The sequence below is a fragment of the Vigna angularis genome, chromosome 7 (genome assembly GCF_016808095.1).
Source record: "Vigna angularis cultivar LongXiaoDou No.4 chromosome 7, ASM1680809v1, whole genome shotgun sequence".
Classification (NCBI taxonomy): Eukaryota; Viridiplantae; Streptophyta; class Magnoliopsida; order Fabales; family Fabaceae; genus Vigna; species Vigna angularis.
In genome coordinates, this window is record NC_068976.1 from 33,235,439 (window position 1) to 33,258,820 (window position 23,382).

Sequence of the window (23,382 nt, forward strand, 5' to 3'; positions counted from 1 at the left end):
GTGCTGCGGGATGCTCACGGCGGATGTGAGGAAAAACAAGCTAACCTTCAACTTCAACTTGATGAGACAAGGCAACTATTGGAGTAGAACATTGAGTTCCTCCGAGACGTTGGGGCTCGGAACGACCGCCTGACTGAAGAGTGCGGTCAACTGAAGGTATCTGCCACCTAGCAAACTAAAAAGGAACAAGAGCTGGTGGCGGAGAACACGACCCTTCTGGGTCGGTTGTGTTGGACGAAGGACAGGATTGCGACGTGGACACCTTAGTCGTGTTTGAACACGAAGAGGGTTTTAATAAGGCTCTTCGCCAGGCATCTCTTCGATTAAGGGTCGTCGATCCTTACGCTGAGGGCTTCTATATCGAGAAGGATGTCATCGGTGGGGAGCTGGTGCAGCTCGAAGACACCCCTGCTAATGAAGAGATTCCTATCGTAGAGGAGCAGCCGGCTGAAGAGGAAGAACCGGCCGACGAGGATAACGGTGGCGTGGGCGAGGAGTAACTGTAGTTTCTTTTTTGAAGAGTGGGGGGGATGTTTTTTGTTTAATTATTTAACTTTTTGTGGCTTTGCCGGGTGGCAAACATAGGTTCTGTTAGTGTTTGCCTCACCGGCCCGCTTCATGTATACCCTAACGATACTTTAAATACAATGGCTTTTACCTTTGCATTTTAATGTTGCTTATCATCTTCGTCCGATTTTTGATTTTTTAAAGTGAAATATTCATTGTAACGTCGTTAGGCGTCTAGTTCGCTCAATTTTAACTTCTTTGAAATGGACTGCGCCGGATAGTGGTTCCTTTTCGGAACGCTCCGTTCATCAACTTGGGTTTTCATTGATCTGGGCGGTAGTATTCGTAGAACGAACTCGTCGTTCACCGCCCGACCAAATTGACAGTGGTTCCTTTTCGGAATGCCCCGTTCATCAACTTAGGTTTTCATGGATCCGGGCGACAATGGTTCGTAGAACGAACTCGCCATTCACCGCCCGACCAAGTTGAAAGTGGTTCCTTTTTGGAACACTCCGTTCATCAACTTGAGATTTCATGGATTCGGGCGATAGTGGTTTGTAGAACGAACTCGTCATTCACCGCTCGATTAAGTTGACAATGGTTCTTTTTTTGAACGTTCTGTTCATCAACTTGGGTTTTCATGGATTCGGGTAGCAGTGGTTTGTAGAATGACTCATCGTTCGCCGCTTGACCAAGGTTGACAGTGGTTCCTTTTCGGAACGCTCCGTTCATCAACTTGGGTTTTCATGGATCCGAACGTTTGTCCGGTCGAAGAATATCATTATTGACAACCTTAAAGTACATGGAAGGCCCTGTCATTATATTAAATCTTTGCAAAATGGGGAGAACAAAAGAAAATGACTTTTAACTAAAATAAAATTTTAGGTGCGAGGCATTCCATGTGGTTGGGATTGGTCGCTCGTTCGGGAGGGAAATAAAGTAGGCGCCATTTTTTAGGGTTTCTACAACCTTGAAGGGTCCTTCCCATTTAGCCGCCAACTTTCCGTGGGACCGGTCGTCGTGCTTCACCAGTTTTCCTCCACACCCCTTCTTGAACTTTAGTGTTGTACCTTTTCTCCACCATACGTTTGCACGCCTCTACTCTTAATGTCGCTCGGCCTCGTCGCTCTTTAGGGTATCTAGCTCTACTCTTAGCTTTTCATCATTCAAATGAATATCCTCCAACTACCGACGCAAAGAGGGTTCCCTTAGCTCAACCGGCAGCATGACATCAGTACCATATGTCAAGTTGAAGGGTGTTTCTCCGGTTATTCCTTGTGGAGTGCATCGGTAAGCTCATATGACTTGTGGAAGCTCGTCAACCCAAGCTCCTTTTTTCTCCCCCAGCCATTTCTTCATTTCCGCAACGATCGCCTTATTCATAGCTTCCACCTTACCATTCGTCTAAGGGTGCTCCACGGAGTTGGTTATGTGTTTTATCCCTAAGTTTTTGTAAAATTCGCTCACCTTCTTGTTAATGAACTGTCTACCGTTGTCCGTAATGACTGTCCGGGGGAGACCAAACCGACAGATTAATTTCCACATGAACTTTTGTACCTGCTATGCTGTGATGGTCGCCAACCTCAACTTCTACCCACTTGGTGAAATCGTCGACCGCGACTAGGAGGAACTTCTTTTGGGCCCGACGAGTGGGAAATGGGCCAACGATGTTCATCCCCTACTAGGCGAATGACCAAGGGGACACTAGGGTATGCAGAGCGCTTGGCGGGGCATGGGTATCATTGGCATGGGCTTGGCAGTCGGCACACTTATGGACAAAAAGCTTGGTCTTCATTCATCTGTCCAACCCCGAGTTGAGAGTCTGTTCAACACTTGACCCTCCGGACTCCAATATCTCTTGCCAACTCTAAGCCCGCCACTAGGGCCTCATACTCTGCTTTGTTGTTGGATGCCTTGAACTTGAAAACTAAGGAGTGCTCCAGTAAGAAACCGTTCAGGCCCTTTAACATTATTCCAGCTTCGCTTGCCGAGCGACCCGAGGCACCGTCGACATATAAGTTCCATTCGTCGTTGATCGTTGGAGGTAGCTCCACCGCAAAATTAGCCAGCTATTGGCCTTTTACCGGACCCCTTGGTTCGTATCGTAGGTCGAATTCCGACATTTCTACCGCCCAACATTACAAGTCGGGCTTTCTCAGGATTTTGGAAATGGGATGATCCGTCCGAACCACGACTTGGTGGCTTTGAAAGTACGGTCGGAGTCTCCTGGTTGCGTTAAGTAGGGCCAGGGCCACCTTCTTCACCTGGTGATACCTTGTCTCGGTATCATGGAGGGTTCGGCTTACAAAGTACATAAGCCTTGGTTCGGGTCTTTCTTGTAGCAGAACGACACTAACGACCGTTTCTGAGACTCCCAGATAAACTTGTAGATCCTCTCCTGACATCGGCCTATTCTGGCGGATACGTTAGCATCATCTTCACATCTTATAATGCCTTCTCACAGTCGGCATCCCACTTGTCATTGGATCCTTTCTTCATTTTCTTCAGGACCGGTCGAATTCGTTCAACCAGCTTATGAATAAACCGGGACAACGCTGTCAAACGCCCAACCAACCTCTGGACTTCCTTCAGAGTAGTTGGACTTTGCATCTCCATGATGGTCGCCCACTTGTTCGGGTTGACTTCTATTCCCCGGGCGGTGAGCATGAATCCTAGGAATTTCCCTGCTGCTGCCCCGAATGTGCACTTAGCGGGATTTAATCTCATTCTGTATCGTCGGACCTGCTTTAAGACCTCCTCTAGGTCTCTTATGTGCTGCTTTCCATCTATCGATCAGACTACCATGTCATCCACATAAACATCCATGCATTGGCCGATCTATTATGAAAAAAACCTGTCCATTAAACGTTTGTACGTGGCTTCAGCATTCTTCAAACCGGAGGGCATAACTTCGTTACAAAAGTTGGCCTTGTCAGCGATGAAAGCAGTTTTCTCCTAGTTTGGAGCTTACATGGGGATCTGGTTATAGCAGAGAATGCGTCCAAGAAACTCAACATTTTATGGCCTGAAGCTCCATCAACTAGGGCGTCGATACTGGGTAATGAGTGGGCGTCCTTGGGGCAAGCCTTGTTCAAATATGTGTAATCGGTACACATACACCACTTCCTGCTAGCTTTCTTCATCATTACTACGTTGTCAAGCCAAGTGGTGTAGGTGACCTCTCTAACGAACCCGACCTCCCTCAACTTACCCACTTCTTCTTCTATAACTCTCTTATTTTCTTTTCCCACTCTTCGCTTCTTCTAGGTGACCGGTTTTGAATAAGGTCAATTTATTCGACATAACGGAGGGGTGGATCCCCGGCATATCGGAGGCCGTCCACGCGAAGAGGTCCTTATTGGGCCATAGTACCGCCCTAAGTTCCTTTCCTGTTTCGGGTTCCAATCCCCTAGCCATTGTGGTAGTCTGAAAATCATCTTTCCCAACCGAAACCGACTGTGTCTCTCCCGCGGGCTCTATTCTGTCCTCTATGTTCGTGCACAGGTCGAGATCCGCCATGGAAACCTCCGATCGATTTGTCCTTCTTCTAACAAACTGAGGATAAATTTTTAGGCCAACGACATAGCACTCCCTTGTCCTTTGATTCGCTCAGAGTACATACCGCTCCCCTGCCGGACGGATATTTCATGGTAAGGTGGGGGGTAGATACGATGACTCTGAATGCGTTCAGGCACAACCGTCCTAAGAGCATGTTGTACGAGGTGTTGGCTTCTACTAGTAGGAAGTGCACCCGCTTCTCCTCACTGATCCCAAGACGTGTACAAAGATCTACGTAACCCCGAGTATCTACCCTTTCTCCCGCGAAGCCTACGATTTGCTCGTTGTACGGAACGATTAGATTGTCTGATATATCCATCTTTTGAAATGTCTTCACATAGAGGATATTCACTGAACTACCCTTATCAACGAGCACATTACTTATGTTATAGCGTGCTATCTCGGTCGTGATGACGATGGGGTCGTTATGATCGGGGTTAGGCGCGTGGAAATCTTCATCCGTAAAAGTTATTGGAGGCATAGTCCCCCTAGGCTTATCCACAGCGTGGACAGACCGTAAGGCTCACAAGTGACGTTTCCGAGCCGACGACGAGGATCCTCCCCCAGCGAATCCACCAGAGATTGTGTTAATGTGACCGCTCAGCTGGCGATCATTACTTCTGATGCGGCTTCTTCTTCATCGTCTTTACGATCGGGGGCGATCGCTCCAGCCATACCACGATCGTCCGCGCTCTTGTATTCCCGGGCTTCTCTGCCGCGGGCTACACAACCGTCGCGAAGGTTCAATTGGGCGGTCGATCTTAACATACTACTTCAGTTGACCCGCCCAGATCAACTCTTCACACTAGTAAAAAACATAGATTCTGTTGCGCCATATACGCTTCGGTTATGCGAAAACCGAAGTGTACAACCGTATATACCTCGGTCACAACTTAACCCGTGACGGAACTAAAATATTGCCTCGGTCAACATGAGACCCTAGGTCTATACCCCTACATAGTGCTCCTATTGCTTCGGGTTGACTGCAATCGGTGCCTAAATCACTCTCTATTGCCTCGGTCTGCTTGGGAACCGATGCCTAAACCACTGCTGAACCTGCCACTTACCTGTTACGCTTGCTCCACTTCATTTTTTCAAAACCACTTAGCTGCTACACCTACTCCACTTCATTTTTTCAAAACCCTTGCGTCGCACAACTTCTTCTTCCTCTACGTATACCTTCTTCTTCCTCTGTGTAAGTTCGTCTTCCTCTGCGGGTTCATCTACGCCACCCCTGTGCTGCCAGTGGTCTCGCCATCCCTGCCTCTGTCTTGCGGGTTCGTCTGCGCCACCCTTGCCTCTGTCTTGCTAGTGGTCGCGCATTCCACTACTCTTCGTTGTTCTTGGTCGCGCCTCCTGCCTTCGCTGTCGCACCATTGGTGCCCTGTCGGTGCTACCTCCGTCATTACTACCTTCGCTGTTGTTGCCTCCACCGCTGCTTCAATCTTACTGCCTTTAATCTACCACGACAGAGGCTCCATCCTCAACGTTGCCACCAAAACAGTCAAGCTTCCCCTTTTTCACTGCGATTCTAGGGTTCAGACCATCCCTAACAGGTTTAGCTTGATTTTGCAGGTTGAAAATTGCTGATGAGGATGAATGGAGGTTGAACAGGGTTGCGCGAAGTGAGGTTGGGGGATTTGCGATCTGCGTGGACGCTGGCGGTGGCTACGACGATGGTGGTGCGATCTGTTGGTTTCCTTTCTGATTGCAGGTTGTGCGAAGGAGAGAGAGAGCTCTCGCGGTGGTTCTGTGTGGCTAGTAAAGGTGGTCCGATGAATGGAGTGTTGAAGATTGATGGAGTCGCGGCGACATCCTGGTTCTTCAGTGGTTCTGTGGTGGTCCGACAATGGTTGCCTTTCTGGTTCCCTCATTTCTAATCTGAGTCACGATATTGTGTGACAGTCGCGGCGGCGGCGTGCTGGTTCTGTGGCTTTGTGGGTTCTGTGGCTTGATTCTCTGACTGTGAAAATGGAGAATATCGGTGGTTCTGTGGTGGTCTGTGGCTTGGTTCTCTGGCTGTGAAGATTGGTGGGACTCGAGAGTGAAAATGCCAAAGTTACCTTCTCTGACCTGGGAGAACCCGAACAGACAATAGCAAAAAAAAAAGTAATCACCTTACTAACTCGGTTCAGAAGGAACTAAAAGTCCTTAAAAAAATAAAAAAAAACCTACTGTTTTGGTTACTATGAACCGAGACCAAAAGCCCATTCCTTTATGCCTCAGTTCTGAACCGAGGCCAAAAGCCCACCCCTTTTTACCTCGCCTGTATATGCCTCGGTTCAAGAACCGTTGTCTATGGGCGAAAATAACCGCTGTTGTTTCCCCTGACTGCACTAGTGTCAATTTTGTCCTTGAGGGTCACACACTCCTTGGTGGTATGACCCATATTCTTGTGGTAAAGACAATGTTTGTTGCCATCTGCACCGGGCGGTGTTGGGTGCCACTTAGGCACCTGAATCAATTAAGCACTCAAAGCCTCCTGTAATATTCTGGCACGAGGGGCATTTAGAGGGGTATATTGTTGAAATCGTGGCCCCCTCAACTTTGCTCCTCCTAGTTTGCTGGACTGATTATTGTGCTTTTTACCGTTCGCTTTTTCATTTTTCTCTTCCTGATTCTCCCTTTTGTAGGATTGCTTCATCTTTTCCACCCTTATTTTATCAGTCGCCCACTTACGCAGTTCCTCCATGGTCTTTGGAGCACGTCGGCAGACACTGTCCTTGAAGGGCCCTAGTTTAAGGGTCGGTAAAATATACTAGAGGGCGAGCTCAATGTTGAGGCCCTTTACTCGCCGGACGATTTTCTGGTAGCAATCCATAAACATCCTCAAGGTCTCCTTTTTTCCTTGTTTGAGATTCACCAACTCGAAGATGGTCAGGTACTGAGTGCTGCTGCTCGCGAATTGACGATTAAACACGTGTCGCAAGCCCTCAAAGTTCTCAATGGAATTATGGGGCAATGAGTTGAACCACTCTAATGCCTCTCCTTCCAGCGATAAGGAAAACGATCGACACCATATGGCATCACTGCTGGTGCAAAATGCCATTGCATTGGTGAAGGTCTTGATGTGGGCTTTCGGATCGGTCGTGCCATCATATACCTTGAACTGGGGCAGAACGAATTGTTCGGATATCTAGACGTCCATGATTGCCTGAACGAAGGGCAATAAGACAGATGAACTCTCGGCCTTCACTACCAATTGTTTACTCACAGCGACACTCTCGACAGGGACGAACTTGACCTTACTCACTCCGATCCCAAGCTTGGTTGGCTTCCATGTTTCATCCGACATACTACTTTGTTCAGTCCTTTCTCCCTAGGTGACCTTGTCGTGCTCTTCCTCCGTCCTTTCTCCTGCTTCGGTGTTCTTTTCCTTAGCAATCTAGGCCGAGCACTCGGCCCGAACGGTAGCCAATTCTGTCTTGTGACGTTGCTGCATTTTCTCCATTCTTTGTTGCAACATTCTGATCATTTCTGTTGGGTCTTCTGCGCTCATGTTTCTTGTGGTCACCATTGGGCTTGTCAAGTAACTCGGCCCCACGGTGTAAAACCGAATAAAATAAAAATAACTTTTATATTTATTTTAATACCTTTTAAAAATAAATACTTATTTATGGTGTATTATTTGGTGATAAAATTTTTTAGGAATTGTATAAAAATTAATTAGTAATTATTTTTATCATAAATTTCGAAAATCGCTAAAGTAAAGTTCATATATTATTATTTGTGTTATTATTTCAACAATTTGAATTGGTTCTGGTGGTAAATGAGGTGGTGCTGATGGTAGTCTTGTGGGGCCAGCGTCTGGTGTAACCAATAAGAGAAAAGAGTAGATTTTGTTTCTTTTATTTTTGTATGACATAGTGTTGGGTTGGGATAGATTTATTTACCTTTTGCATGACGTTGTTATATTTTTTAATGAGAAGAAATTTGCTTCGTGGAAGATTTGTAGGGCATTAAAATTTCAGTTGGTTTCTTTAATTCTAGGAAATTATTTTTGGTAAGATTTGGGAGTAGTAGGAGAGGGTATTAAAAACTATAGTTGGTCAAGCCTGATAGGGATACATTTAGAAGTCGTGAGAATAAACCCTAGTAGTATCCTTTCACCTAAAAAGAGAGAGTGCTTGAGAGAGAGACTTTATCCCTTACACCACCATGAGCTAGTGAGTGGGAAGTAAAAGACCTCGGGGATCAAGGTGTGGCGGAGGCTGTGTCAAGGAAGAGAAGGTTTCTCGGGCAGGTTTAGGACATCACAAAATGCTAGAAATTTTCTACTAGAACCCAGGCAAGGGGAGTAGCTAGGATATATCATGGATGTGAAGGTTTAGGATATTTTCTTTACGTTATAATGAGCATGTGCTGTATGCTAGTAATGAATGGATATATATATATATATATATATATATATATATATATATATATATTTATTTATTTATTGAATACATTGATGATGCTTAACTGGTACTGTGGGTATTATTTTTACACTGGTTCTTTGGCCTTTGGGCATAATTGTGTTAAGTTAGGATTAGGGGTTTGTATGAGTTGAAGCGAATGGTTGCAGAGGAACTATGTAGCAGGATAGTCTTGGTTTTGAAGTCTCGGAGTGTTCGGAAAGAAAGAATTGGTTGTTGCATGGGATTTGTTTGATATATAGGTGCAGTATAAGATGAATATAGGTGAAGAGGAAGGAAGAATGAGGTTGCGATAAAATATATAATACACTAGTATTATAACGGAGGTTTATTTCCAGAGGTTCTAATAACCTCATCTATTTTCGGCGATTTTGTAATAAAACCGTAGTGAACTTTTTTCTTTTTCTTTTAAATTATATTTTTTGTTAAAAAAAAAATCCCCGCATCCTGGGTTCCTTTATTTCTTCTTCCTCTCATTTCCTTCTTCACTCTGCATTCACAGTTTACCATCTCAAGGCTTCTCTCTGTTTCTTCTTCCTCATTTCCCATTTCCTTCTTCACTTTGCCTTCACAATTAATCATCTCCTTCTACACCAGTTGTCCAGTTGATATTTTGCTCTCCACCTTGCGTTCACCGTTCAGGATTTTCTTCTTCACTCCACTTTTCGACTTATGGATTTGTGCTTCTTCTTCACGATTCAACGGTTTGCAGTTCAAAGCTCGCACCAAGGATATTGTGGAGGCCACAGTTCGGAGATTCAACGGTTTGCAACATGCTTTGCTATTTGCTTTCTTCTTCATTTTGTTGTTGGTAAATTAGTTGGATTGAATAACTTAGGGTTTGTGATGTGATGTTAATCGTAGACACTGTCTTCGCTTACGGGCAAACGAACAGTGGGAAGACTTACACGATGAGAGGCTCAAAAGCTGAACCTGGAGTCATTCCTCTCGCTATTAACGATTTGTTTCGAATCATTCAACAAGTAACCACTCCTTACTTTCATTTTTTTGTGTGACAAAACCAGTAACAAGAGTTGAAAAGTGACACAAAGCCATTGAAATTGAGTTCTAATTTATATAAACAATGTTTGGATACAGTTCTCTATACACACTTATAAGAGTAAGAAAATAAATGAATTGTGCTTTTCCATTAGCTAGAATCAACTTATGTGTGTAAGGCCTGTTTAGATACAATTCAAGCTAGAAGAGCTTTTGGGGCTTCTGTGTTTCGAGCAAACTCTTAAGTTAAGCCGGACAGCTTCATAAAAGTTAAGTGAAGAAGTTCAATTCACTTATTATTTTTGTGTGTTGTTTAGATATAAATATTTATATAGAAGTTTATTTAAACTGGGCCGAAAAGATAGAACGTTAGACCTTAGAGACTCTGCTATTATATTATATTATGTGTGTTTGTATATTAATGAGATAGATATACACCAGTGACAAGGGCATAATCCCAAAACCCCAAAGGAAGAGAGGGATGATGTAACAAAGTAATGCCCAATTCAATAATATGCCTATGTTTTCGTTCAATGACTCCGTTTTGGTGATGATTATGAGGACACATGAGTCTATGAACAATGCCATGATGAGCTAAACATTGCATGAAAGGAGGAAACTCACCACCCCAATTAGATTGAACATTTTTAAGTTTAGAATTCAACTGCAACTCAACCGTTTTTAAAGTTTGAAAAACTGACTGTTTCATTCTTCAACAAAAGAAAGATTTAACAAGCAATAGAAGCACCTCAGTCAACGAGCAAAATGCTCACCTAACTCGGTTAAGAATATTTTAGAAAAGTATGCTTTAGTTATCAGATGTCAGGGTAAAAACTCTCGAATTGTGGGTTTTGTAAAAGGCATTAAGTCACTGGTCATCTTGTAGGTTAACTTATGTTAATCTCTCTTTTGATAATGTAGAATTATCACTTGCAAACTGGCTAACACTTAAGAGGTTTTTGGTGATGGAAGGAACATGCAACAAATGATTTTAGCGAAACTGAACTCGAGAATAAAACGGTGAGACAAATGAAGATGAACCAACACCATAAATACTCAAACCTGCACCATTGTCAATGAAAATTTGATCTGGTCCATCAAACTGTTGCATTTGTTTATAGGAATGGTCACAACTTTTGTAAATGAATTTTTAATGCATATCATGTCTCTTATACTTGTTTAATGCATATGTCTGATAGTGTGCAAATTCAATCTTTTGATAAAGAAAGTAACAAAAAATGTATTTAAATATGTAGCATTTCTCTTTTTTATTAGGAACCCTTAAGTGAATAATTTTTTTATTGGTCATCTGGTTTCTTATGTAGTTAATGAACTTATATCAACTTATCTTTTTCAAGTTTTAACAGAGATTATTGGGAATGTTGTCTTATACATGGTTTATGGTTGCTTGAGAAGGAACTCTTATTATTAGAGTATAATTGAATGTTCTCTTTATTGGAGTATAGATGTAGATTATTTTACTTACTAAAATGCTTTATGTTTTATTAAATTCTCATATATTATTTTTGTTGTCTGTTCAAGTTGGATTGACTTTAGTCTCTCTTGTTGGTTGTAGGGAGGTACATGTTTCGACCATGGTGTTTGTATGCAAGAGCAATAATTGATCACTAGAACATTATGATGATCGAGCTTGAATTGATGGGTAAAGTTTCAAACTTATATCAAGTTCTTAAAGAGGTTATGATAAACAAAGATGTGGTTGCCTCTGGCTTCATTCAACCTTTTGGGCAGGTGTCATTTCTTTCCTTATTTGAGAAATTGATTGATGTTATAACTGATAATCATTGCAGGCAGGTGTTATAACTGATAATCATTGCAGGCAGGTGTTATAACTGATAATCATCTTAGTTATGGTTGAACTGTGATAATGTACTTTGAAAATTGATTGATCTTATATTGTATTGTACTTATAGAAGTTAAAATTCCGGTTTTATCCTTTCAGGCGCTAGAAGCCATTGAAAAGCCATTGATGAGTAGACACCTCTTCAGGATGCTTTCCGTCTGGCAGATGATGTTCTGAGGCAATGAGTACAGGGAATATCAGACATCATAAGAATGAGTTAATTAACAATTTTAGCAGACTCTGGAACAACAATGTTTGGTGTGGGTGTTTCCTCCAGTAAAAACCGTGCCGAAGAAGCTGCAGAGCAGGCTTTTGCTCACTTGATAATCATTGTCACCTACAAAAAACACATACCATGTGCTTTTGCTCAAAGTATTTTCTTTTTTTGGTCAAATTTTCCATTTCCCAACCTTGCCTCTTCCTCGTTCAATCTCGTATAAAAGCTGTTGTGATATTGAACTTTCCAGGTAACTTTGTTTGGACTAATTTTGAGGATGCAGTGGGAAATAATATACACGTTTTTAGTTTAGAAAAATTTCTTTCTGCATTTTATCTTGTTTTGTGTTGTGTATGATTAACGGGAAATTTGAGTCTAAGTAAAGTGAGAATCCTATCCTACAGCCCATGGTGGGGAAGGGAAATGTCAAGATTAGGCTAGGCTCCTAACTTCAGGTGAACTGTAGTAAACTAAAGCTACCGTAGCATATAAAACTGATGAAGTGTCTGTTCACAAATATTCAGTAATCTAGAATATAAAAATAATATTTTTCTTTTGAATTCTAGAATCATTTTTATCTGTTGAGAGTAATCATTTTATTTTTTATGGTTGCAGCTTTCTTTGAATTCTGAAACTGAACGTAACCATAACCCAATTAAAAGAAACAACTCCAAATCCATTTCATCTCCACACAGAGGTTCATTACTTCCCCATAGTTTGAAACTGCAGTGTTTTTTATCTAGTTATTCTTATATCAACATTCTTAATCATTACAGAAAAGAGGTGCCGAGAAAGAGAAGAAACTGATCATGGAACTTCTGCACAAAGAGTTGAAGGAGGAAATAGTGAGGATTCCCAAGGTTAATCCATACCCTTACACCACCAATTATCTTGTGGTACAGGATGAAACTCTGTTCAAATGTCATTGATTGCAGGGACAACATATTTGGTAGTACTAACGTGTGGTAATGGGCTACCAAGAGTTTCACTTCCCAAATGGCAAGTGTATGATTTATTGCTAATGAATGCCACTTGGTAAAATGGTAGGTGGTGGTTTAAGTTTCTATCAAATGCAAGGATGAAATGATGTTGAATATATATGATGATTAAGGAAGCAAGTTCATTTTTCAAAATTATTGACTAATTATTATTTTACATGGTAGGTATATGATCAAGAAAGCATATCAAATGATGATGAAAATGAAGAACAAGAATGATGATGAAAATAAAGAACAAGAATGATAATTATTATTTAGAACATTTTTTGATTTGTTAAGTAAAAGAACATATTTATTTTTAATTTTTAGGATTGAACATATTATTTCTTAAGTTGAAAATTTAATTGTATTTTAAATTTTACAGTTTATTTTATATAATAATAATTATTTTTCGTTTTATATTATTCTGGTTGAATATTAAATATATTTTATATTAATCATATTAATAAAATAATTTGAATAATAAAAAGAATTAAATTATTTTCATCGGCGATTTTCAAAATCCCACTATATAAACTAATACTTGTGGTTTTTTTATTAATCCATGCAAATTTCAGTGGTTTTTTACTAACCTCAGCAATCATCGGTGGTTCTTCTAAGCCCCGTAAGTATCGGTGGTTTCTTTGAAAACCCTCGCAAATAGCGGTGGTTTTTGAAAAATCCCCGTAAACAATGGTGGTTATGAAAAAAGCCGCTGGAAATTTTTGTGACGGTAATTTTTCCAGTGGTTTTGCTAATCACAGGAAAAGTATTTATCAGGGATTAAAATCACCGGTAACGCAGAAAAAAAACCTGGTAAAATTCCTTTTTTTGTAGTGATATAGGTGTGTGCGTGAAGGATTATGTGGGAGAAATAAGGGTAGTTTTCATGAGATGAGGTTACTTGTTTGGTGAGTAGAAATAAAATGAAGAAAGAGAGATTACCTTACGTAAAAAGTGAAGGGAGAGAAAAAAAAAATAGGTGAAGAAAGGTTACTTTTCTATATGAGAGGGGTATATTTATTAAGTATATGGATTATTTTTGGTTTCCTGTTGCATGTTTAAAGGGGTGCACGAAAAGTAGAATGGGAAGTGTACATTTTTGTCTTTTACTTTTTTTTTTTTTTTTGCATTGAATGTTGTAGATTCCACTAAAGAAAAGAAAAGTGAGAAGAGGGAAATTTCGGGTTTGGTTTAAATACCGGAACCTTTAAGCTAACTTCAGTTTTTTTTAATATTATATTATGATATATATATATATATATATATATATATATATATATATATATATATATATATATATATATATATATATATATATATAAATAGTAGAATTATTAAGTTGGCAATTGATTTATCTCTTGACTGGCTCAAAATTAAATTATATACTATTATAATAAAAGTAGTTTGTTGTTTTGTTAGTAAGTATGTATACGTTAAGAGATGATACAAATGATTTTCATAATTTAATTTGAGGGATTATTATGTATAAATAAAATAACAAAAATTGAATATTTTTGTGTTGTAGTGGTATTTTATAAAAGTCGTAGTAATTTTATATGTCTTTGTGGTGATGATTTACTTGAAGTAGTAGTATTTTTATAAGATGTTGTGGTCTTGTGTATGAAGTCGTGATATTTGATATGGTGTAGTAAAACCTTGTATTTGATGAGTTAATGTATAGTATTGAGACTATGTATGAAAATTATTGAACTTGTGTTATAAGTGTTGTGATTGGTGGGCAATGCATATTGTTGAGACTATGTATATTTTGAGAATAGTAAGATAGATCTTATGATTTTTGGAGGAACGTGTGATAATGAGATTGTGTATGGAATTGTGATATGAACATGAAACTATGTCATTTTCCTCATACTGTTGTCGTTTGTGTGAGCTTTTCGTATTGCGCTACGATAAGGATGTTGAGTCTCGTATAGAGACAAAAATTCGAGTGTCACTTTCTTTTACACAAGGAGGTGAATGTCTCGCCCAAAAGGGTTGAAAAGTCGGGGAGATAGGTCCGAAGTTGCGATGGAGGACGACTTGAATTGCCCTGTTTTGCATAACAGGTTGGGACGACAAAGTACAAGGAAATGACATTAGTTTATGAATGGAGTGATTGTGATATTATTTATGAGTGGAGATATATTGCCATGACTAGTTATGGTTTGTGTTTCATGCTGTTTTACTATGTTATATGTTATGATGTTATTTCTGGTTGCTCATCCTTGCATGTTGTGATTGTGGTTTCCACCTATGATGATCGTACTTGTACGGGAGTAGATGGTCTTGCAGATAACACCGGATCGAAGTAGTTGACGAGAGTTGGGATCTTTGATTTCAAAATTGAGTATTTTATATTTAAAAGTTTTAAAACTTGGTATTTTTATGTAAAAGTGATATTCTAAAGATTTCAAACGATGTTTATAATTATTTTTAGCTTCCGCATTTCAATAGAATAAAGTTTGATCATCTTTAATGAATATTTTATGGAAACCTTATGTTTTGAAAAAGAACAATTACACCTGACATCTCAAAAATCGGGGTGTTACACACGATGGGTGCCAAAATGTTTTGGTTGCAAGGTCGAGTCACTTCTAACATCTTCACTATTTGCCCTTCAATGTCGTCCGGTCTCACTCTTCGGTCTTCTTCTTTGCTCTCCCGCCTGGAGGTGTACCTGCCAAAGGTTCTCCGATGCTTAAGCTAGTAGATAATCCCTACGATAATTTTGGATAAGCAATAAATGCACAGTAAATGTCACCACTTTACCTCTTACCTTTGACCCTATTTATAGTTTTCGCCATGGACCTGGGATTAGTAAAACCTTAATCACGGCTCAATCCTATCCCAATGACTCTGATCACTTCTTACATTAAACCTTGCATAAATACGATTACAAAATTTGGCCAATCGTCCTTCCTACAACTGTTCGGCCGGATTAATCACAAGGTGGCTTTACGGCTGTCTGACCCATACGGTATAGTATGTATAAGGAACTTCTTCAATGTGTACAAGTGTCGTATGAAAACAATGAGCAAAAATAGAGAATATAAAATAATCAATTATATTTAACCACTTTTCTTAATTAATTTAACTAATTTGTATTCTTTAAAGAAGCTTTGTTTCCACAATATAAATCACTCAAAATTATTTCAACCAATAGAATTAAAAGTTTAATATACATTGATTTTAAAGTTCAAGTGTGTTATATATGACCATTTAATCATGTTTATGATGTATTTAATTACTTTTTTGAACTAATTTAACCAACGATTTTTTAGTTTAAATGTGTGCATTTCTCTTTAAAGCCTTATGTTCCAAAGTGTGCTATTGGTTGTTGGTCATTAGCTAGTTTTTTTTGTTATCAATCCTTGGATTGAAGCATTAAAAAAAGGTTTCCACTCCACCAGGCAAGAATGAATATTATGTGTTTCTCTTTTAAGATATAACAACCCATCATATCCATAAAGTGCAACAAGGAATCTGTGAACCTTATGAACACTAATTGTTTGATAGAATAAAATACTAAAAGTAATTTCATAATGAAATAGTAATTTGCAATAAAATTAAAAAATGTCACTAGTGCAGAAAAGACCTTTAATGTCACCCTTTAGAAGTCCGACTCCCAAAAATCCAACGTAAAAAATGACCGGTAGCATTTTTCGTAAATAAAACAACTATATATACGTTGGATATGGGGGGACCGACTTCTAAATACTCATATACGTCGGCTCCCCGAATACACGCCAAAACTAAACGAAAAAATAAAAAAAATTAATTTTTTATTCTATTTAGATGTCTGTTATGGGGGGTGATTTCTAAATACTCAGCCCAGAAATCTAAAAAGTCACTTTTTGACTCCATTTAGATGTCTAATCGCGCCACTCCGAATTCTAAAGCCATTTAGACGTCTGTTATATGGGGGAACCGACTTCTAAATACTCAGCCAAAAATATAAAAAGTCACCTTTTGACTCCATTTAGACGTCCGATCCCGCCACTCCGACTTCTTAAGCAATTTAGACGTCTGTTATGGGGGGGACTTCTGAATACTCAGCCCAGAAATCTAAAAAGTCACTTTTTGACTCCATTTAGACGTCTGATCCCGCCACTCCGACTTCTTAAAGCTATTTAGACATATGTTATGGGGGAATCGACTTCTAAATACTCAACCAGAAATCTAAAAAGTCACTTTTTTACTCCATTTAGACATCCGATCACGCTACTCCAACTTATAAAACCATTTAGACGTCTATTATGGGGGGGGGGGGGGGGGGGGGCGACTTCTAAATACTCAGCCTAAAAATCTAAAAAGTCACTTTTTAACTCATTTAGACGTCTGATCCCGCCACTCTAACTTCTAAAGCCATTTAGACGTCTGTTATGGGGGGAAAAGACTTCTAAATGTCTACATTAAAACATCACGAACGCGAGGTAGCAGTTATGCGCACTCACTTTTCATCATCTTCCTCGCGTCTTCTCTCCACGAGCTATGTTTTTCAGGTTCGTTTTCTCACTTTTACACTGTTTAAAATTAATTTTACTCCGATTACATTACTCTTTGATGAATTATCTTTCATTTGAACCGATTAAAATGCGTTTTCATTGGGTTTCGGTGCAGTTTTGCTCGTGTCCTTGGGCGGCGTTCTTGGGCGGCGTTCTTGGGCGACGATTTCTTGCGTTTTGCACTCCTCTAATTCCTCCACTACATTTTTAAAACCATCTAAAACAAAAAAAATGTACAATCCATTCTCTGCAACTAAAATATAAAGTTGTAAACTCAAATCACCATGAGCCAGGAGCAACCCGAGAGGCCTCAAGCGGAGAAAGATCCAATCAAATATGGCGACGTTTTAGACGTATAATCTGTAATGTCAGATGTTTATATAAACGTCTGATCTATAGTGTCCGACGTCTATATAGACGTCTAACTGTGCAAACCGAAGTCCCATTTGATGTCACCTATAAAGACGTCAGGTCGGGATCAGACGTAAAAGACCCAAAATAACAAACATTAAAAACCTTTTCTAAACCAGTGGGTTAACCCATAAATAGTATTTATCCATAAAATTAATAATTTATAAGAACATTAGTAATGGTAATATAATTTATTTATTTATTTTTAAAATTATATTAAATATTTTTTATAATTTCCACATAATTAAAAAAATAAAATAAAACAAAATATATAGTCTTTTAAAACAAAATATTATACTTTAGTGCAAGGAACCTTTTGAGTTTGATCCTCACACCTATTGCTTATAAACCCCATTCAAGAAAATGTAGAAACTTAATTGTCTTGAGTAACTCCTTTAACCGAATTTTCCTAAATAACACATACTTTATCGATGTTCAGTTTAGGTTCTGACAAGTGGTTGCATATTATAGTTTTGTGCATGTATCTTGTTTAGTGTCATCTAAAGACTTTTCCATGTCCCACAATGACAATCTCACCGTCACCCTCACTAGGTAAACCTATGATAATGCACATTCTTCAACCTTATTATTGTCACAATTTATAGTACAGCAAAACATAACATTTGTTCAAATCATTTAGTGTACTTTAGTCAACAACAACTTTGATATTAACCATTGAACACAATTTCACAGGATCGCCATTCATGTGGACACGAGTTTCCATTGTTGCAACTAATTTATGGACTTCAGTCAGATTCTTTTTGACAACTCAATTACTTGTTGATGCATTAACCATGTGGTAAGTAGATCCATAATTTTTTAAACCTAAAAAAGTAAAAAACAAAATAAAATACCATGAGTAATTAGGTTTCCAAAAAAATTATGTCTCACTCTCAGATTCATTTTTTTTTCATCAGAATTTATGCTATAAACTTTATATATAACAACTAGACTATCATAATCCACTTAAATATGAGGTATATACTTATTTGATAATAGTTAATCATATAAAACATTTAAAAAAAATCTACCGTAGTAATAGTAGTATTTAAAAAAATAATCTCCACTTCCATGTGATAACAGTTGAAAAACTGTTATTTTAATACTTAATTTTGATCTTAAAGACAACCTTTATGACTTAGAAATTAGCTTGGAATCATGTTTTTGATTAAGTTTTGGAAATAAGAGAGTTGGATAGGTTTTATGCTTGGTTTTGCTTGTGTTTGCAGGTTTTAAGATGAATTGACTGAAAGAAGTGAAGTAGTCAGAAGTTGGACTCAGAAAAGGAAGAAAAAGTGCACAAAAGAAGAGCCGCAAGTACCGCTCAATGCCACTTTTACCGTTGAGTGACACTCTGAAGTCCCACAGTCAACGCTTAGGGGCAAAACTGCAGTTGAGCGTCAAAATAGAAGAATCGCACTTACCGTTGAGCACCATTTTATTGGGCCTTGGGCCAATTTTCTGTAATTTTTAGGAAGCTATATAAGGTTTTAGCCGAATTAGGGTTGTCATCTTTGGACAGAAAGAGGTGAAATCACACTTTCTTCACCCCTTGGAGGAGGATTTTGGATGCTCAAGCTCTATTATTCAACTTCTAGGGTTCTATCTTTCATTATTTCATTGTTTTTCATCTAGTTTCACCATGATTATGGTGAACTAAGCCTTCATTGTTGTTGGAGAACCGATGTAATCCTTTGAAACTCTCATGTATTGAATTGGTTCTTTAATCTATATGCTTTCTTTCATTAATTGTTAGGGTTTTTCTTCTATACTCTATGCATGCTCTGTTTAACTCATTCAATTGCATGATCATTGATGTTATTTGTATGGACACATATAAGTAAATCTAGAACTGAAGAAATTCTCCCAAAAGCAATATTTCCTAGACATATGGATAAGAGGATTGATTGCCTTTAAGCTTCTGTGCGAATGTAATGCATGAATAATTGCTAGGGATACAAGACATTGTAAACTAGTGATTAGGAGTAGGCTTTCTTCACCGAGACATCGGGTTTAAGGTAAATTAGAAAGTGACATTAACATTAATGAAGAAAGATGAATTCTTGAATACATGAGAGTGGATAGGATGAATCAGAAACCCCAACTACATAATCATTCATATTATGCATCAACCGTTTTTGCATCTTTCAAGTCCATTGATCAAAACTTTTCATTCATGTTTATTTTTCATAGTTCAACAATAATGTTTTTGGTTACAAGTCTAAGATAATCAACAAATCACATAATTGTTTAAGCCGTGAGTCCTTTGGGAAACGATACTTGGTCTTACCATTTTATTATTACTTGATACGATTCGGTACACTTGTCGAGGGTTAACAAGTTTTTGGCGCCATTGACGGGGACTCGTGGTTTAACGATTCTATTTGTGTGATTATTGATTAACTTTGACTTGATTGTTATCTTTTTATCTTTTTGTTTTTTTATCTTTTTGTTTATCTTTTTAGCTTTTTATCTTTCTATCTTTTTATCTTATTATCTTTTTAGTTTATCTTTTCTATCTTTTTGTTCTAACAATTGTTTCTAGGGTTTTGTGTTCTTGTGTATGCAGGATACAATTCGGACTAGGAGCAAGAAAAGTTCGGAACCTCTTCTTGAAGGATTGGACGAAAGTAGATGGAGAAGGAGGATCCGAACTTCTAGAGAATTATTTCCTTTGCTGGAAACACTTCTACAACCCTCACCACAAAGATCTAACCAGAGCACTGAAGAGATGGCCGAAGAGAACAATGTTAGACGTACTTTGGTGGATTACACCAATGTTGTTGGCACTCATCACTTTAATAGCATTGCTAGGCCGAGGGTCAATGCTGCAAACATGGAGGTGAAACCGGCATTGATACAATTGGTAAAAAGCAACCAATTTAATGGGCTATCACATGAAAGTCCATATGATCATCTCACCACATTCAATGAGATTTGCAACACTGTAAAGATCAATGGTGTGTCGCATGAAGCGATAAAGCTTAGATTGTTTCTTTTCTCATTGGGAGGAAATGCTAAGTTATGGTTGAATTCTTTTCTGGAAGGTAGTTTTGTTGAATGGGAAACCCTGGTTTCAAAGTTCCTAAACAAGTACTTCCCACAATCCAAAATCAAAAAAGGGAAGCAATAGATTTCTTCTTTTAGACAAGGCATGGAGGAGACGCTAGGTCAAGCCTGGGATAGGTACAAGAGCTTGTTGAGAAAGACACCCACTCATGGCTTTGATGAAGTAACAATAGTAATTCTTTTCCTTGGAGGTCTTGGTTCACAAACAAAGTTGATGCTAGATGACTCAGTTAGAGGTAATATCAAATGCAAGATTCTAGAGGAAGATTTTGAATTGATAGAAAACATGTGTACTAATGACAACGAGATGCATAGTGAAAGGGGAGCTCCAATTCAACAGAAGGGAGTCCTACAATTGCAATCTCATGATGCCTTGCTTGCGTAGAACAAAATCATAACTCAACAAAAAACACTTTCTTAGTTGCCAAAGGAGCTAAAGAATGTTGCACAGGTTCAACAACAATTTTGTGAACTATGTGGTGGTGACCATATCAATGGTCAATGTGCTTTTCCAGTGGAGGCCTTAGAAGATGCCACTTTTATGGCCAATCAATTTCAATACCGCCAAGGGAACTACAACCAAGGGTGGAAACCTCACCCAAGCATGGGTCAAGGTCAGAATGGACAAGTAGGACAATTTAATATACCACAACAGTAACCATCAATATGGCAACAAGTACCTGCATTGAATGAGAAATCATCAAAGGTTGAAGAAACTATTCAACAATTTATTCAGGTGACTATTTCCAACCATAAAAGCACTGAAGCTGCAATTAGAAATTTGGGGATACAAGTTGGTCAAATGGCTAAGAAGCTGGAAGATATGCCTGACAAGAATTTTGGGGCTAATACTAAGGTTAACCCTAAGGAAGAGTGTAAAGCTATTGTAAGTGCAAATGTTGAGAGGGTGGATGAGAAAAAAGAGAGAGTTGAGTTAGAAACAAAAGAAGAAAAAGAAGAGGGAAAAGAGAGAGTGAAGAGAGAAGAAGAGATAATAGGTGAGGATGAGAGAAAAGAGAAAGACAAGAAGAGGGAGGAGAAAAAAATTGAGAAAAATGAAAAAATTCTTCCTTATCCTAAGGGGAGTGAAAAGATTGAAAAAGAGAGACAATATGGGCGCTTTAAAGATATCTTCAAGCAATTGGAGATTACAATACCTTTGAATGAAGCACTACAACAAATTCCAGCTTATGCAAAGCACATGAAGCAAGTCTCCACAAAGAAGAGATATATAGATGAAAAGGGAGATTGTAGTGATATTGAAAAGAAGCTAGTTCCTGCAAAAGTGAAAGATCTAGGAAGTTTTACTATTCCTTGCGTCATTGGGAAGGAGAATATAAGGAAAGCCCTAATTGATTTAGGGTCAAGCATTAATTTGATGCCTTTATCTCTGCTTCACAGAATTGGTGATCTTGAAGTCAAACCAACAAAGGTGACTTTGCTAATGGCGGATGGATCTTCCAAGAAACCTTATGGTGTGGCAGAAGATATGGTGGTTTGCATAGACAAACTAAAATTCCTGGTAGATTTTATGGTGATGGAGATGAAGGAGGATGAGAAGGTCCCAATCATTCTTGGAAGACCGTTTATGAAAACAACAAAGGTACTTATCAATGTGATGATGGGATGATAGTGCTTCAAGACCGAGGAGAAAAGGTGATCTTTAATGTCTTCAAAGTGGAGCAGTAGATTCAAGAGAAGGAGGCTAGTCATAAAGCTGCATGTAAGGATGCACCCTTTACTAGTTCAAAAGATGCAAAGCCATCTTCAAAGGTAAAAATTGTTTCCCTTCACAGGTTAGGGAAGAAGAAAAAGATGGCAAATAAAGGAAGGTTCATGATGACTTGATGGAGGCACAACTCAAACTTGGTACACCAGTAAGATTCAAAAACAAGTTATGGGTTGTGAAAGATTTTAAAGAGAACGGAGTGATAGAGATTGAAGCTCCATATTCAAGGAGAGTAAAAAAGGTGGACCAGAAACAACTGATGAGTTGGTGTGATCAAAGAAAGAGGAACACCAACATTGAAGATGGAACTTGAGCTTTATTGGGTCAAGCTAATGACGTTAAAAGAGCACTTACTGGGAGGCACCCCAGTGATTTGAGAACATTAATTTCCTTAATTTTGTTACCTTGGTGATGTAATTTTATAAACTTTGGGACATTGATTTATGTTCTTTGAGATTTTATGGTATATCATCTACTGATGGATGCTAGGTCGTTGAGTATCTACTGAAGGATACTAGGTTAGCAGACACCTACTGATGGGTGTTGGTAAGAAAGATTTGCAGTCGCTAAAGGGTGCTAGAGGATTTTGGGTCAAGCTCGTGACGTTAAACAAGCGCTACCTGGGAGGCAACCCAGTTGATTGACTTTATGTTTGTTTCTTTTGATTTTGCTTTAGTTGCATTGTAGGGATTGAATGTATGAGTGATGTGAGAACATAAATGCATGGGGTGAGTGAGAGGCATGGGTATAGGACACCTAGGGCAAGCTAAGAAGAAGGAGAATTGGTGCCGCAAATGCCGCTCAACGGTAATTACCGCTGAGCGCGACTACTATAGATTTGGGTGGACCATTTTGTTTCAATTGGGCTCAGCGGGATTAGGCCCATTAGGTTATTTTTATACCCTAGGGCGCGACTTTGCTTCCACTTTCAGATCTCCCTCTTCCCACACACTCTTAAGCACTCTCCAAAGAGTTCTCTTCATTTTTCCCTTCTTCCCCCTTCACAAAATGTCTTTTTCAAACACTTTTGCACCAAGTTTCCACTCAAGTTTGGGGTTTGGTGAGAGCATTGCTGTTGGGGGCTGATTTCATCACTTTCTTAGGACATTTTTCACTCATCTAGCATCT

At 38.9% G+C, this 23,382-nt stretch overlaps 1 long non-coding RNA gene across 7 annotated transcripts; it reads left to right on the top strand.

Annotated features, from left to right (window-relative positions):
* Positions 1 to 8,630: 8,630 nt before the first annotated feature.
* On the top strand, positions 8,631 to 12,884 carry LOC108337383 (uncharacterized). Of its 7 annotated transcripts, XR_008250340.1 has the most exons (7): positions 8,654 to 9,244; positions 9,345 to 9,463; positions 11,056 to 11,231; positions 11,443 to 12,257; positions 12,337 to 12,420; positions 12,496 to 12,603; positions 12,724 to 12,884. It is a non-coding gene; the product is annotated as an uncharacterized LOC108337383 (long non-coding RNA). The 7 variants fall into 7 exon arrangements; XR_008250338.1 differs by lacking the exon at positions 12,724 to 12,884 and adding an exon at positions 9,669 to 10,499 and having other exon boundaries at positions 8,631 to 9,244; positions 12,337 to 12,717; XR_008250339.1 differs by lacking the exon at positions 12,724 to 12,884 and adding an exon at positions 10,401 to 10,499 and having other exon boundaries at positions 8,648 to 9,244; positions 12,337 to 12,717.
* The last annotated feature ends 10,498 nt before the right edge of the window (positions 12,885 to 23,382 follow it).